Raw genomic sequence first — 15023 nt, 5'->3', positions numbered from 1 at the left:
GCGCATCAGATCTACATCCTTTGCCACTGTCCGACCAATGCGCTGAATGCCACCACTCATGCATCCCTCGCTGACGCCCTCTCCTCACTCTAAAGCTACTCTTGTGCCTTCCTGCTTTCAGATGGTGAGGAGGAGGTCCCTGAAGTTGCCAGTGACAGCCCCTCAGAAGAGGAGGAGGAGGAGGAGCAAGAGGAAGGCGGCCCATCAGGGGAACCCTCAGCCGCGGCAAGCCATGCCACTGTAGGGGAGACGTCTTCCCTGGAGGGGAGCGTGGGGGAAGTGTCGGAGGGGAGTGTAGCTCCTGGGACCAGCGGCCTGCAGGAACGCGGGAGGGGGGTGGAAGCTCAGCGGCCTTCTCCCCAGAGGGGGGAAGGGTCGGAGGGGAGTCCAATTGCTGGGCCCAGCGGTGTCCAGCAACGCAGGAAGGGTCGGCCAGTTCGGCGGCCTTCTCCCCAAAGGGAGAGTCCGGCCTCCAGTCTGGAGACGGCCAACGCCGAGGAGATGCGCCGCCTCGAGGACATGTCCGCGGACTCAGAGCGCCGGCACACGGAGCTCATGGGGGTAGTGGGACGGATGCCTGAGGCCATCGAGTCCCTGTCTCGGAGTGTCACCGAATTCGGGGCCTCTCTGGCAGTGACTGGCCAGGTGATCAGTGGTGCCGTGCAGTCACTGGCTGCTCTGATACGGTCAAAGAACAGGGCAACACGGGCACTCACTGCTGCCACACTCGCTGTGTCAGCCCGGCATCGCCAGGGCACCCGGCGCGCTGCAGCAGCACAGCAGTCTGTCCCTCGGCAGATTGCTGCGCATGCTGCAGTGCTGGCCCGGGCGAGTGCCAGTGTCTCAGGCGACCAGCGAGTGCCTGCCATCTGCCAGCTTGCCCCCATTCCTCCAGCCGCCACTGCCATTCCCCCAGTGGAGCTGCCACGAGCTGCTGCAGCGATTGATGCTGGCCAGCCACAGCTGCAGCATTCACCAGTCGGCCCCTCGAGGGCCAGACCTCGTCTAGGCCGACCCCCAAGGGCATCTGCCGTCACGACATGTGCCCCTCAGGAGCCTTCCCCCAGCCTTGCAGCAGCCACTGGCCTCACTTTGAGGAGGAGCAGCAGGGCGTTCAGGGGCCGGCAAAGTTTGCAGAAGGCATCGCCCTCGCGGGACACAAAGTAGAGGGTGTGTCCAAATGTTGTTTTTTTTGGAATGGTTGTTTTTTGAAGGCCGAGGATGAGGCCATTTTTGTTTACATCTTTTGTTAATCCTCCCCAGGTTGTGGGAGTGAGTCATGTGTGTGAGTGTTTTTTGGGGGTTTCGTGTGTTCTTGGTTTTCATGTGGGAAGGGCCCTGAGTTTGTACAATAAACCATTTTATTTATTCACATTGTCCATGTTTGATCTTTGAAGTGTTTGTTGCCTTAACCGGCTGAGGGCTTGCGCAGCGGCTGCAATCATGTTCTTTCATTGGCACAAGCCATTCCCTGACAGGGGGCCTAGAAATGACGTTCAATAAGCCGCCGACGGGCGGCCCTTGGACCTTCTGCCTCCCTCCTGGGCTGGTACTCCTCCTCCTCCCCCTCCTCATGCTCCTCCTGCTGAGGTGGTGGTCCAACGTGAGGTGGCAGTGCCTGAGTCCTGCGGATAGCCAGGTTGTGCAGCATGCAGCAAACGACGACGAATTGGGAGACTCGCTCCTGTGAATACTGTAGGGCTCCCCCGGAGTGATCCAGACAGCGGAACCATTGCTTCAGGATGCCGATTGTTTGTTCGATGAGGTTCCTGGTCGCTTGATGGCTCTCGTTGTATGCCTCTTCAGCAGGGGTCGTGGGCGCGCGGAGCGGGGTCATGAGCCAGGTACACAAAGGATAGCCTTTGTCCCCGATAAGCCATCCTCTTGGGTGAGGCTGTGCCTGGAACATGTCAGCCACAGTTGTCTGTCGCAGGATAAAGGCATCGTGGCTGCTGCCTGGAAAGCGGGCATTGACAGCTAGGATGCGCTGCCTGTGGTCACACACCAGCTGCACGTTGAGGGAATGGTAGCCCTTCCGGTTGCGGTAATCCTCGGCATGCTCCAGAGGTGCCCGCAAAGCCACATGCGTGCAGTCAATGGCGCCCTGCACCATGGGGAAGCCTGCTATTCTTGCAAATCCCACTGCACGCTGCTGCTGCTTGTCCAGGGTCATGGAGAAGGAGATGAATTGACATCTCCTTCTGAAAAGGGCATTGGTCACCTGGCGGATGCAGCAATGCACGGCAAACTGGGAGATGTTAGCGATGTCCCCAGCAGCGGATTGGAAGGAGCCGGTGGCATAGAAGTTGAGAGCCACCGTCACCTTCACTGCCACCGACAGAGACGTCCTGCGCATCAGCTGTGGACGCAGATCTCTGTGAAGCAGCTGGCAGATGTCTGCAACCACCTCCCTTCTGAATCGCAGCCTCCTAACACACTGCACGGCAGACATGTTGAGATAGGAGAACTGCTGGCGGTGTGTCCTGGGTGGGTAAGGCCTCACTTGGCGACGCCTGTTGCCCCCTCTGCGTCTAGCCAGGGCTGCCACTCTCTCACGGCGTCTGTAAGCCCTTCCGACATAAGGCTGAAACTCAGCGTTGGCACCCAATGCAGCCCCCATAATATGCTGGCAAACACTGAGATCTCAATGAAGGCAAAGAGAATTGCAAAGCTCTGGCCTGAAGCCAAAAAGACTTGTCCTAGTGTTGGGCCAAAGCAGTAAGCTCTCTTCCTTGGTCTCTCTCCAAAAATCCGTTGCACAAGAGTGAATGCTGCAAAATGGCTGCCCTTTATAGTGCAGGGTAAGTGCCCTTTAATTTGCGCTCCCCGCAGCCCGCCTCGGCTGTGTACCGTTCCACTTCACAGTCGTTAGGGCCGCCCGGCGCACAATGGGGCGGCGCGAGTGAAGTTCTGGTTCCAGGCGCACAAAGGGCGTTGCACGACGAAATGACATCATGATCTGCGCGCGCAGCTGAGCACGCGCAAAGACTTTGCGCCGGCGCTAAATGTCTACTGAAGTTGGGGCGAGGCGCAGATCGCGCAGCGCCCGGGCGCTAAGCGCCTAGCGCTCGAGATCTGCTCCTCCTAAGGCACTAACGGCTGGTGCAGCCAACTGAATTTCTAGGCCATAGAGTCATAACGGCACAGAAGGAGGCTCGCTGTAGAGCAATCCAGTCAGTCCCATTTCCCCCGCTCTATCCCCGTAGCCCTGCAAGTTTATTTCCCTCAAGTGCCTCTGCAGTCTCCCCTTGAAAACATTGTGGCCTAGAAATTCAGTGGCCTGCGCCACCAGTTTGCGCCCAAAGATGGCTTTTGCGCCTCTGGCCACAGCCACCGCGATATTTAGCGGGGCACTATTGGCGGCGTTAGCCTTTAGCGCTGCGCCGCCACCGATGACGTCATCGGTGTGCGCAGCGCCCGGCTACTGCCCCGAGTGCCATATTAGGTCGCAGCTGCCTTTTCCGCGCCGGCCGCAAACAGCGACCGGTACACAGGGGCCTACCTGTGGCGGTAGTGGGGCGAGTTAAGGTGGAGGTGCGGCCGGCCGGTTTATCGGCGGCCGCCTGCCTGCACCTCCGTCCCCGGCCACCTACACCCCCACCCCCCCCGCGGCATTGCCGGCTGTTTCCCGAGAGCCCGGCACTTCTCCTTGGTGCCGGGCTCATTTGCTGGCACTCGCGAGCGGGGATCGCGCTGTTGCAGGCACCTCCCCCTTAACAGTGGGAGGAAGGCCTGCAGTACCGCAGCCTGCCGTGCCGCAGCGGGTGGCGCTGCGGCACTTTGCGCGCCGATATTCAGTTTCAGCGCCCCAAGCGGGGCGCCGAAACCCTTGTTTAGCGGCCGGCTTCCACTTGGGGCGCTGAAACTGAATATCCCGATGGCGCAAGTGGCTCCGCGCACAGCGGTAATTCCGGCACCCAGGCGAGCTGGGCGCCCCAAACTGAATTTTTAGCCCTGAGTGTCTCCGCTTCCACCACTTCCGTCGGCAGCGAGTTCCAGGTCCTCACCACTCGCTGCGTAAAAAAGTTTTTCCTCATATCCCCTCTGTATCTCTTGCCCAAAGCCTTAAATCTGTGTCCCCTAGTCCTTGTACCATCAACTAGTGGGAACAGCTTTGCCCCATCTAGCCTATCCAAACCCGTCATACGAGCATAAGAAATAGGAGCAGGAATAGGCCACTTGGCCCCTCTAGCCTGCTCCGCCATTCAATAAGATCATGGCTGATCTTGGGTTCAAAGCCACTTCCCTGCCTGCTCCCCATACCCCTTCACTTCTTTATCTTGCAAAAATCTGTCTATCTCCACTTTAAATGCATTTAATGACCCAGCCTCCACAGCTCTCTGGGGCGGAGAATTCCACAGATTCACGACCCTCTGAGAGAAGAAGTTCCTCCTCATCTCAGTTCTAAAAGGGCAACCCTTTATTCTGAGACTGTGCCCCCGAGTTCTAGATTTCCCCATGAGGAGAAACATCCTCTCTGCATCTACCCTGTCGAGCCCCCTCAGTATCTTATATGTTTCAATAAGATCACCTCTCATTCTTCTAAATTCCAATGAGTATAGGCCCAACCTGCTCAACATTTCCTCATAAGTCAAACCCCTCATCTCTGGAATTAACCTAGTGAATCGTCTCTGAACTGCCTCCAATGCAAGTTTATCCTTCCTTAAATAAGGAGACCAAAACTGTACACAGTACTCAAGGTGTGATCTCACCAATACCCTGTACAGTTGTAGCAGGACTTCCCTGCTTTTATACTCCAACTCCCTTGTAATAAAGGCCAACATTCCATTTGCCTTTTTGATTACTTGCAGTACCTGCATGCTAACTTTTTGTGTTTCATGCACAAGGACTCCCAGGTCCCTCTGAACTGTAGCATTTTGTAATCTCTCTCCATTTAAATAATAATTTGTTTGTTTTTTTTTCTACCAAAGAGGAAAACCTCGCACTTTCCCACATTATACTCCATCTGCCAAATGTTTGCCCACTCACCTAGCCTGTCTATATCCCTTTGCAGATTCTTTGAGTCCTCTGCACAACTTACTTTCCCACCCATCTTTGTATCATCTGCAAACTTGGCTACATTACGCTTGGTCCCTTTTTCCAAATCATTAATGTAAATTGTAAATAGTTGAGGCCCCAGCACCAATCCCTGTGGCACCCCATTAGTTACCATTTGCCAACCGGAAAATGACCCATTTATCCCGACTGTCTATCCATGCTAATATATTACCCCCAACTCCGTGAGCTCTTATCTTATGCAGTAACCTTTTATGTGGCACCTTATCAAATGCCTTCTGGAAATCCAAATACACCACATCCACTGGCTCACCTTTGTCCACCCTGCTCGGTACATCCTCAAAGAACTCCAGCAAATTTGTTAAACACAATTTCCCTTTCATAAAACCATGCTGACTCTGCTTGACTGCATTATGATTTTCCAAATGCCCTGCTACTGCTTCCTTAATGAAGGACTCCAGCATTTTCCCAACGACCGATGTTAGGCTAACTGATCTATAGTTTCCTGCTTTCTGTCTCCCTCCTTTCTTAAATAGGGGTGTTACATTTGCGGTTTTCCAATCCACTGGGACCTCTCCAGAGTCCAGGGCATTTTGGTATATTGCAACCAATGCATCCACTATCTCTGCAGCCACTTCTTTTAAGACCCTGGGATGCAGGCCATCTGGTCCAGGGGACTTGTTGTCCTTTAGTCTCATTACTTTACCAAGTACTTTTTCCTTAGTGATAGTGATTGTTTTTAATCTGGGAATTGTGGAAACTGCCACCAGCTGGCGAAAGAGCGGCGGCTTCCATTTTTTCGCCATTTCATGGCACTATGGAGTGGCACTCAGCAAATGAATTTCTAGACTTTATTCTTTTCAGGTGAAGTCCTCAAATAATTTACTGGTCCCTGTTAGGAGAGGACATTAGATCAAGCACTAGCCATCAAAATGCCATGCAGCCTTTTTAATGAGCGCTAGCAGGCAATTTAAGTGGCAATCAGCTGCTTAATGATCCTCCGGGCAGCCGTTCTTAGCGCAAGCTTCAACTCCTTTACCAAGATTAAAATTATGAGGGGTCTAGACAGAGTAGATAGAGAGAAACTGTTTCCATTGGCAGAAGGGTCGAGAACCAGAGGACACAGATTTAAGGTAATTGGCAGAAGAACCAAAGGCGACATGAGGAAAAACTTTTTTACACAGCGAGTGGTTAGGATCTGGAATGCATTGCCTGAAAAGCTGGCAGATTCAAAAGTGGCTTTCAAAAGGGAGTTGGAAAAGTACCAGAAGGAAAAAAATTTGCAGGGCTTTAGGGAATGGGTGGGGGAGTGGGACTAGCTGAAGTGCTCTTGCAGAGAGCCGGCATGGGCTCAACGGACTGAATGGCCTCCTTCTGTGCAGTAACCATTCTATGATTCTAAGATGGCGTCGTGCACTAAACACGAGCTAAACCAACGTTTCAGCTTAAGACCCTATCTCTGCCACCTCGGAGGCTCTTTAACGACCCTAAAAATTCGATAAAGCCCAAAATCGGGCAGTGCCACTGCGGGCCAAGGTTAATGCCCACCCATAAAAAGAGCGCAGGCAGCACTGTTATTTTGGTGCTGCCTGCTGATTTAAATGAGCGCAGCGCAGAACCTCCCGTGTAACACGCTCTTTCAGGCGGTACAATCAGCAGGAGGCCGAAAGTCGGGTCTAAACTATCTGTGCGGCGTGATCAGGAAATCGCGATTTATGAAAGTGAAGTGGAATATTTCCGGTTATGTTTCTCGTGATTTGTGGGTTGACAGAGAGGGTATGCAAAAATAATCAAAGCCTAAAAATACACTAAGCTGTCAGATTTTAAAGAATGCAACCTGCAGTTTTGCTGAAATCTATTTTTAATTTAATTGCTGACACTCTCAAATATTTAGCCGGCTAATTTGTCACGTACAATTATTAATCAAAAAGAGTCATCACTAACTGATTAAATGACTGCAATTTGGGTGGAAGCAGATTGAGGTTCCAAATACTTGAAGTTATGAAAACTCATGTGTCATAAAATTCCTGATTACACCATCTGGTGCAAACAATGTCAAAATTATTTGAAACAGTGATCAGTGAAGAATGCAAACCTGTCACAGAGTCTGGGTTCGGTGGGGCTGCACATACTCTGCATAGTTATTGAAGACTTCTCAGAGATCTATTGATCTCCTCCACTTTCTCCCGGGTCTACGCACTGGAAACGGCTGCACGCACGAGCGAGCTTTGGAGAGGGTGATAAAAGGAGCGGCAACGTCCATAATTGCTCAGCGTGCGTCAATTCGGTGTTGCAGGCCGATTGACGTCATGCTCTTGATCATCATTAAAATATTTGAGACGAGCGTAGGCAACGGCAGCGCTGCCGACCTGCCCAATATGGCGTCCGCCACAGTCTGCGCCGGAAGTGGGCGGAAGTGTGGCAGCCACCAATTTTTCTTCAAAACTGGCCTTAACAGCTGGCGCTAAAGGTTCCAATTTCTATACCAAAGTATCCAGGGAAAATCGCCCCCTTTATCTATCCCTTAATTAGGTTCCACTCAAAATGGGGAAAAATGTATTACAGGGACGTACAACCCGAATCACCACACGTGGTGGGGACTGGCTGAAAGCACTAGCCAGCCAATTTTCCAGTCGTGCTCAACCAAATACCACCTGTCAGCAATCAGCCAGTTGGATAATATATCCATTCGTAGTGCTGGAAGCAAATGTTATGGTCCATTATCCTGTACTACCGGTCTTGTTCACCTGTTTACTGATGTCTTTTTTTTTTGCACTGTACACCCAGAGGAAAATGCACCCTTTCATAAATGTCCTATTGTAATAATTTTTATTTATCTCTACCTGTACCTTTAGGACAAAGGTGCCCCTAAATCCTATCTTTAGCTTCCTGGATTAATTTGGCGCTACCCTTTGTTACCTAAGGCTCTTCATGTAACATCAGGCAACACTTACTCTTGTAAAACAGCTCATTTCCATTTCTTATATACAAACTGCTGAGCTCAGACCTCCCAGCAGCATTTCTAGTTTACACATGGCTTTAATTAATTTGTTGTTGATCCACATCCACACTTTCCACACAAATAGATTGTACCTTTTCCTGAACTGTTAAAAATAACCAAAGTTTTTCTCTCTTGCTGGTTTTAAATTCTTTTCAGTATCTTATTATTTGGTATCCAGCTTCACTACCTAATATATTAGGCCTGGGCTGTGCAACCGCTGCAAGGGTAAAGTAAGCAAGTGTCACCCTTCCTGTTCAAAGGACATAAGGTCCAGTCACATGAAGAGTCGGAAAAAAAACAGTATTTTAAAAGCCTGAATTTATAACAACTACCAATGAAATCAGAAGAAGAGATTTGTCTACCAGACAACTAAACAGGTGGTCACCAATGTTCCCGCTAATTTTTTTTCCCCTTTAACGGGCTGCGCGGCCCATTCCAATTCCTGCGCATGTGCCATTTAAAAGCTGGCGAGTGGCCTGCGCGAGAGCTCCAGACCACGCTGTCGCTCGGCTTAACGGGAATATTGGTGGTCACTAGTGTCAATCACTAAATTGTAGCTTGCTGACATGCAATTCTGGTGGACTGCAAACCAAATAGCACTGTGCATGAATAAAAACGACAAGTAATCCCATTTTCATTGTACCTGTGAGTGATGTGCTTTTGTTGCCTCACCATTTATCTAAACAGTAATATAAATCTAAACACCATGGGGGTAGAATGTAGCTAAGGGTGCTCCCAATCATCCACTGTAATTTAGGAACATAGGAACATAGAAATAGGAGTTTCAGCCCCTCGAGCCTGTTCCACCATTCAATTCCATCAGGGCTGATCTGTACCTCAACCTCATTTACCTGCCTTTGCTCCATATCCCTTGATACCCTTACCCACAAAAAGTCTATCAATCTCAGTCTTGAAAGTTTCAACTGATCCAGCATCCACAGCCTTTTGTAGGAAAGTGTTCCAAATTTCTGCTACCCTTTGTGTGAAGAAGTGTTTCCTGATTTCACTCCTGAATGGCCTGGCTCTAATTTTAAGGTTATCACCCCCTTGTCATCACCCCCTTTATCACCTCCTGACATCAGTAGTAGGGAAAATGCTAGAATCTATAATTAAGGACGTGGTAACAGGGCACTTAGAAAATAATAATAGGATTGGGCAGAGTCAACACGGAGTTATGAAAGGGAAATCACGTTTGACGAAACTGTTAGAGTTTTTTGAGGTTGTAACGAGCAGAATAGATAAGGGGGAACCAGTGGATGTGATGTATTTCGATTTTCAGAAGGCATTCGATAAGGTGCCACACAAGAGGTTATTAAACAAAATTAGGGCTCATGGGATTGGGGGTAATATACTAGCATGGATTGAGGATTGGTTAACGGACAGAAAACAGAGAGTAGGAATAAACGGGTCATTTTCGGGTTGGCAGACTGTAACTAGTGGGGTACCGCAAGGATCAGTGCTTGGGCCTCGGCTATTCACAATCTACATCAATGATTTGGATGAGGGGACCAAATGTAATATATCCAAGTTTACTGATGATACAAAGCTAATGTAAGTTGTGAGGAGGATGCAAAGAGGCTTCAAGAGGATATAGACAGGCTAAGTGAGTGGGCAAGAACATGACAAATGGAATATAATGTGGAGAAATGTGAAGTTATCCATTTTGGTAGGAAAAATAGAAAAGCAGAGTATTTTTTAAATGGTGAGAGATTGGGGAATGTTGGTGTTCAGAGGGACCTGGGTGTCCTTGTACACAAATCACTGAAAGTTAACATGCAGGTAGAGCAAACAATTAAGAAAGCAAATGGTAATGCCTTTATTACAAGAGGATTTGAGTATAATAGTAAAGATGTCCTACTGCAATTATATAGGGTCCTGGTGAGACCACACCTGGAGTACTGTGTACAATTTGGTCTCCGTACCTAAGGAAGAATATACTTGCCTTAGAGGGGGTGCAATGATGGTTCACTAGATTGATTCCTGGGATGAGAGGTTGCGTAGAATGGACCTATATTCTCTGGAGTTTAGAAGAATGAGAGGTGATCTCATTGAAATGTATAACATTCTTAGAGGGCTTGACTGGGTAAATGCTGAGAGACTGTTTCCCCTGGCTGGAGAGTCTAGAACTAGGGGTCACAGTCTCAGAATATGGTGTCAGCCATTTAGGACTTAGTTGAGGAGAAATTTCTTCACTCGGAAGTTGTGAACTTTTGGAATTCTCTACCCCAGAGGTCTGCGGATGGTCAATCAATGAGTATATTCAAGACTGAGATTGATTGATTTTTGGGCAGTAAGGGAAAGTGGAGTTGATGTAGAAGTTCAGCCATGATCAGCATAGACCTGAGCGGGAGCAGTGGCAGCAGAGGCGGCGGCATAAAGGGAGGACCAGAGAAGGTCCAGGACACAGCGTGGACCTGAGTGGGAGCGGCGGCAGCAGCTTAAAGGGAGTGCTGGAGAAAGTCCAGGACACAGTGTGGATCCAAGTGGGAGCTGTGGCAGCAGCTTAAAGGCAGCACCGGAGATGGTCCACGACACAGTGTGGACCCGAGTGGGAGCAGCAGCAGAGGCGGCGGCATAAAGGGAGCACTGGAGAAGGTCCATGAGCAGGAGCGGCGGCAGCAGCTTAAAGAGGACAGAGCGGCGACTTAAAAACAAAAAAAACAAGGAGTGACATCACAGGACAGCAGGTAGGTGATTGGTTGGTGAGTAGTACAGCTCTTTTGCTCTCTATGTTAGGTAGGTGGATTAAATTCAGAACTGGGATAATATTAGCTACTATAACTTTATTAAATTAATAACTTAAACAAAATTAACTAATTAAAACTAAAAATTTAAACTAAAAATAATCATTTGAATAAAAACTGTAACTAATTATATAAATAAAATAAGGTTAGCTAGAGATGGCAGTGCAGGTGGTGTGTCGTAACTGCAGCATGTGGGAGTTGGTGGAGACCAATGAGATCCCGAGCAACCACATCTGCGGTAAGTGCCTGCAATTCGAGGAACTTCAGCTCAGAGTTGTTGAGCTAGAGTCCGAGCTGCAGACATTGCGATGCATCAGGGAAGGGGAGAGTTACCTGGACACTTTGTTCCAGGAGGCAGTCATACCCCTTAAGTTAAGTAGTACTTCAGAGTTAGTCAATGATCAGGGACAGGAGGGTGTGACTGCAACTCGGGCAGGTAAGGGGTCCCCAGGTGCAGTGCTGGAGGAGCCTCAGAATTTGTCCTTATCCAACAGGTATGAGGTTCTTGCTGCCTATGTGGATTACGGAAAAGCCTGCCGGATGGATGAGCAAGCTGGCCATGGCACCATGATGCAGGAAGCCATTCAAGTGAGGGAAGTGAAAGGGAATGTAGTTGTGGTAGGGGATAGTATAGTCAGAGGGAAAGATACTGTTCTGTGCAGCCGCGACCGAATGTTCCGAAGGTTGTGTTGCCTACCCGGTGCCAGGGTTAAAGACATCTCCTCGCAGCTGGAGAAGAACTTGGAGTGGGAAGGGGAGGATCCAGTTGTCATGGTCCACATAAGAACCAATGACATAGGTAGAACTAGAAATGAGGTTCTGCTGAGAGAGTTTGAGGAGTTGGGGTCCAAATTAAAAAGCAGAACCTCAAAGGTAATAATCTCTGGATTGTTACCTGAGCCACCCGCCAATTGGCATAGGGATAAGCAGATTAGAAAATTAAATGCGTGGCTGAAAGAGTGGTGTGGGAGGAAAGGGTTTCGCTTCATGGGCCACCGGCACCAGTACTGGGGAAAGAGGGAGCTGTTCCATTGGGTCAGGTTCCACTTAAACCAGGCTGGAACCAGTGTCCTGGCGAATCGAATAACTAGGGCATTGGATAGGGCTTAAACTAATGAAGTGGGGGTGGGATGAGTCAGGAAATAGTAAATTTAAAAACAGCAAGAGAAATGTCAAGGCTCTAGAGCAAAGTTTTGGGTAAAAATAAGCAGAGTGGGTCAGGAAGGGACAGAGAGAGTAACAAAGATACAGTAATCGGGCATCAGTGACTAAGGTGACGTCAGGGAAAAATAGAAAAAAGTCAAAGCTAAAGGCACTGGCCCAGAAATTTGGGTCGGGGGCTTCCCGCGGGTGCAAGCCCCCGACCTGCACTTACCTTGCGCGCCGGCAGTTGAGCTCTAGGGCCCCATGGAATTCCGCTCCGGGGCCTGGCCCAGCTGCCAGCGTGCTGTGCTTGCGTGTCCCAGGGGCGTAGTTAGTGCGATGCGTCCCCTGCGATCATGTGAGCCATGGGCAGCCAATCGGAGGAGGGAAAAGCCCATTCATAAGATTGACAGGAAGACCTGTGAAAACTTATGAATACTACGGGCCCCAAAATAGCAGTAAACCTTCAAATAATTTTTTTTTTTAATCACACTTTTTAAATAAACTATAAATTACATTAAATAACTATTTTAAACAATAATTAAAATTTTTGAAAAAAATAATTTTATAAAAAAACGGGGCTAAAAATAAACTTACCTTGCTTTAAAGTATTTAAAAATAACAAACCTGTGGAAAAAATGTTTTAATTTTAATTAATTGACCAATTACCTTGTAAAAAGCAGGCCTTACGACTGCTTTTTAAATGTGTAAATCCTGCGGGCTTAGCCTCGCGTGAAAACCTGCAAAAAAAACCTAAGTTCAAAGCGCACGCGCAGCCTCCCCTGCGCGCGCGTTCGACCTCTGAACCCCTTCATTCAGAGGATCGGAAGTGCCAGTTTCCCACGCATGCGCAGTGCATGCAGGAAACCGGCATTTCCATTCGGCCTACGGGTGAGTACCCCGTGCGTACTCACCCGTGGAGAGCCGAATTTCTGGGCCACTATATCTGAATGCGCAAAGCATTCACAACAAAATACATGAATTAGTAGCGCAGATAGAAGTGTTTTGATCGAATAGCCATTACAGAGATGTGGTTGCAAAGTGACCAAGGTTGGGAACTAAATATTCCAGGATACTTAACTTTTAGAAGAGATAGGCAAAATGGAAAAGGAGGAGTGGTAGCCCTGATAATAAAGGGTGGGATAAAGACAGTAGAGCGAAAGGGTCTTGGCTTGGAAAATCAGGAAATTAGAGGCACATGTAACAATGGTAATACATGGTAATCATTTGACACCAATTAGATGGTAATCATGGGGAACTTTAATCTACATATAGACTGGACAAACCAAATTTGCAGTAATAATGTGGAGGACGAGTTCATGGAATGTATACAAAATAGTTTTCTAGGTCAGTATGTTGAGGAACCAACTAGGGAATAGGCTATTTTAGATCTAGTATTGTGCAATGAGAAAGGGTTAATTAATAACCTTGTAGTAAAGTGGCCTTTAGGAAAGAATAACCATAATATGATAGAATTTTATATTGAGTTTGAAAGTGATTTAGTTAAGTCCGAAACTAGGGTCTTAAATCTAAACAAAGCAAACTACGTAGGTATCAGGGGTGAGTTGGCTAAGGTAGATTGGGAAACTACATTAAAAGATATGACGGTAGACAAGCAATGCCAAGCATTTAAAGAAATAATACATAATTTACAACAAATATACATTCCTTTAAGGCACAAAAACCCCACAGGAAAAGTGATCCAACCATGGCTAACAAGGGAAATTAAAGATAGTATTAGATCAAAGGAAGAGGCTTATAATGTTGCCAAAAAGAATAGTAAGCCTGAGGATTGGGAAGATTTTAGAATTCAGCAAAGGAGGACGAAGAAATTGGTAAGGAAAGAGAAAAAAGAATATGAGAGTAAATTAGCAAGAGAGATAAAAACAGATTGTAAACTTTTCTATAGGTGTGTAAATAGGAAGAGATTAGTGAAAGTAAACATGGTCCCATTAGAGGCAGAGACAGGAGAAATTATAATGGGCAATAAGGAAATGGCAGAGACATTAAACAAACACTTTGGCTGTGATTTCGCCTACCGAGGCGGGTCCGGGGCGGCCGGGGTCGGTAGCGCCGTCCCAGCCCGCTGCCTGCTCCATCCCACTCTGTTGAAGTGATTGTACAATATTTGGGCCTGTTAAGCCCGCCCGGCGAGGTTCCCGGTCAATTGAAAGGATGCGGGTCTGATGTCATTTGATGACGCATCATTAGCCAGTTTCCTTAAAGGGGCCATGTTCAAATTTACTTTGACAGTTCTGCTGTCAGTGTTCTACAGCATTGAGGTGCTGCAAACACTGACAAGCACTTCACAAAGTGCACGGCTGCACCCAGGCTCTCCCATGACTCTCTCCATATGCTTATGGAGGGAGTCACAGCACGCAGGGAGGTTCTCTTCCCTTCCAATGGGTGGAAGAGACCTTCCCAGGAGACCAACACAGCCTGGTTACACATTGCGCAGGAGGACACAAGCAGGGATGTCGTCAGGAGGACCAGGTTGCAGTGGCACAAACCTTTCAATGATCTCAGTAGATCATGAAACATTACTGCCAAGCCATACTCAACCTCATCCTGCTGTGCCACTCATCACATCCCCATCACTCTGCCTTCCCTGCCCTACTCCTACACATCCTTACTCACTCCAACTTATCTTGCATCCCCACCCATCCCTCTCTATCTACATTATCACTTCCCCATCTCACTAGCCACCCCTCACACTTACCCTCATCCTAATGCAAACATACCAACTAACAACACACAAGGTTTAGGCACTTGGGTGTTTTAGCCAATGTTCATGTGAAGTTTCTGGTAATGTGCTGTCAAACATTGAAATCTTTATTTTCAATATTTTGCGTTCTTGGACAGATTTGTGTGCACCTTCGGAAGTGGCTTAGTGAGTTGCAGTGAATGGTGAGACATAACAGTACCCCCCCACGCAATGGTGATGAGTGTGAAATGAATCACCTGGGCATTGTAGGGATGCTTTATGGTGTGGGGTGGTGCCAACTTGGCGCATCATGTGGCAGCCAGGGTATGCAGCATCAAGTGAAGTAAATGTGGCCATGGTGAGGCCATCCCTGGCGTCCGGGGCAGCAATGTGGTTGAGTGCTGATGCCCTCTGT

General features: G+C 48.4%; 1 pseudogene; it reads left to right on the top strand.

Annotated features, from left to right (window-relative positions):
• The window catches only part of LOC147109235 (uncharacterized), a 110301-nt pseudogene extending 102817 nt beyond the window's left edge, over window positions 1–7484 (top strand).
• The last annotated feature ends 7539 nt before the right edge of the window (window positions 7485–15023 follow it).

The sequence above is a fragment of the Somniosus microcephalus genome, chromosome 12 (assembly GCF_052327205.1).
Source record: "Somniosus microcephalus isolate GS21.2 chromosome 12, FLI_Smic_1.0, whole genome shotgun sequence".
Lineage (NCBI taxonomy): Eukaryota > Metazoa > Chordata > Chondrichthyes > Squaliformes > Somniosidae > Somniosus > Somniosus microcephalus.
The sequence above is the reverse complement of the archived record's forward strand: the minus strand, read 5'-3'. Positions and strand labels throughout refer to the sequence as shown.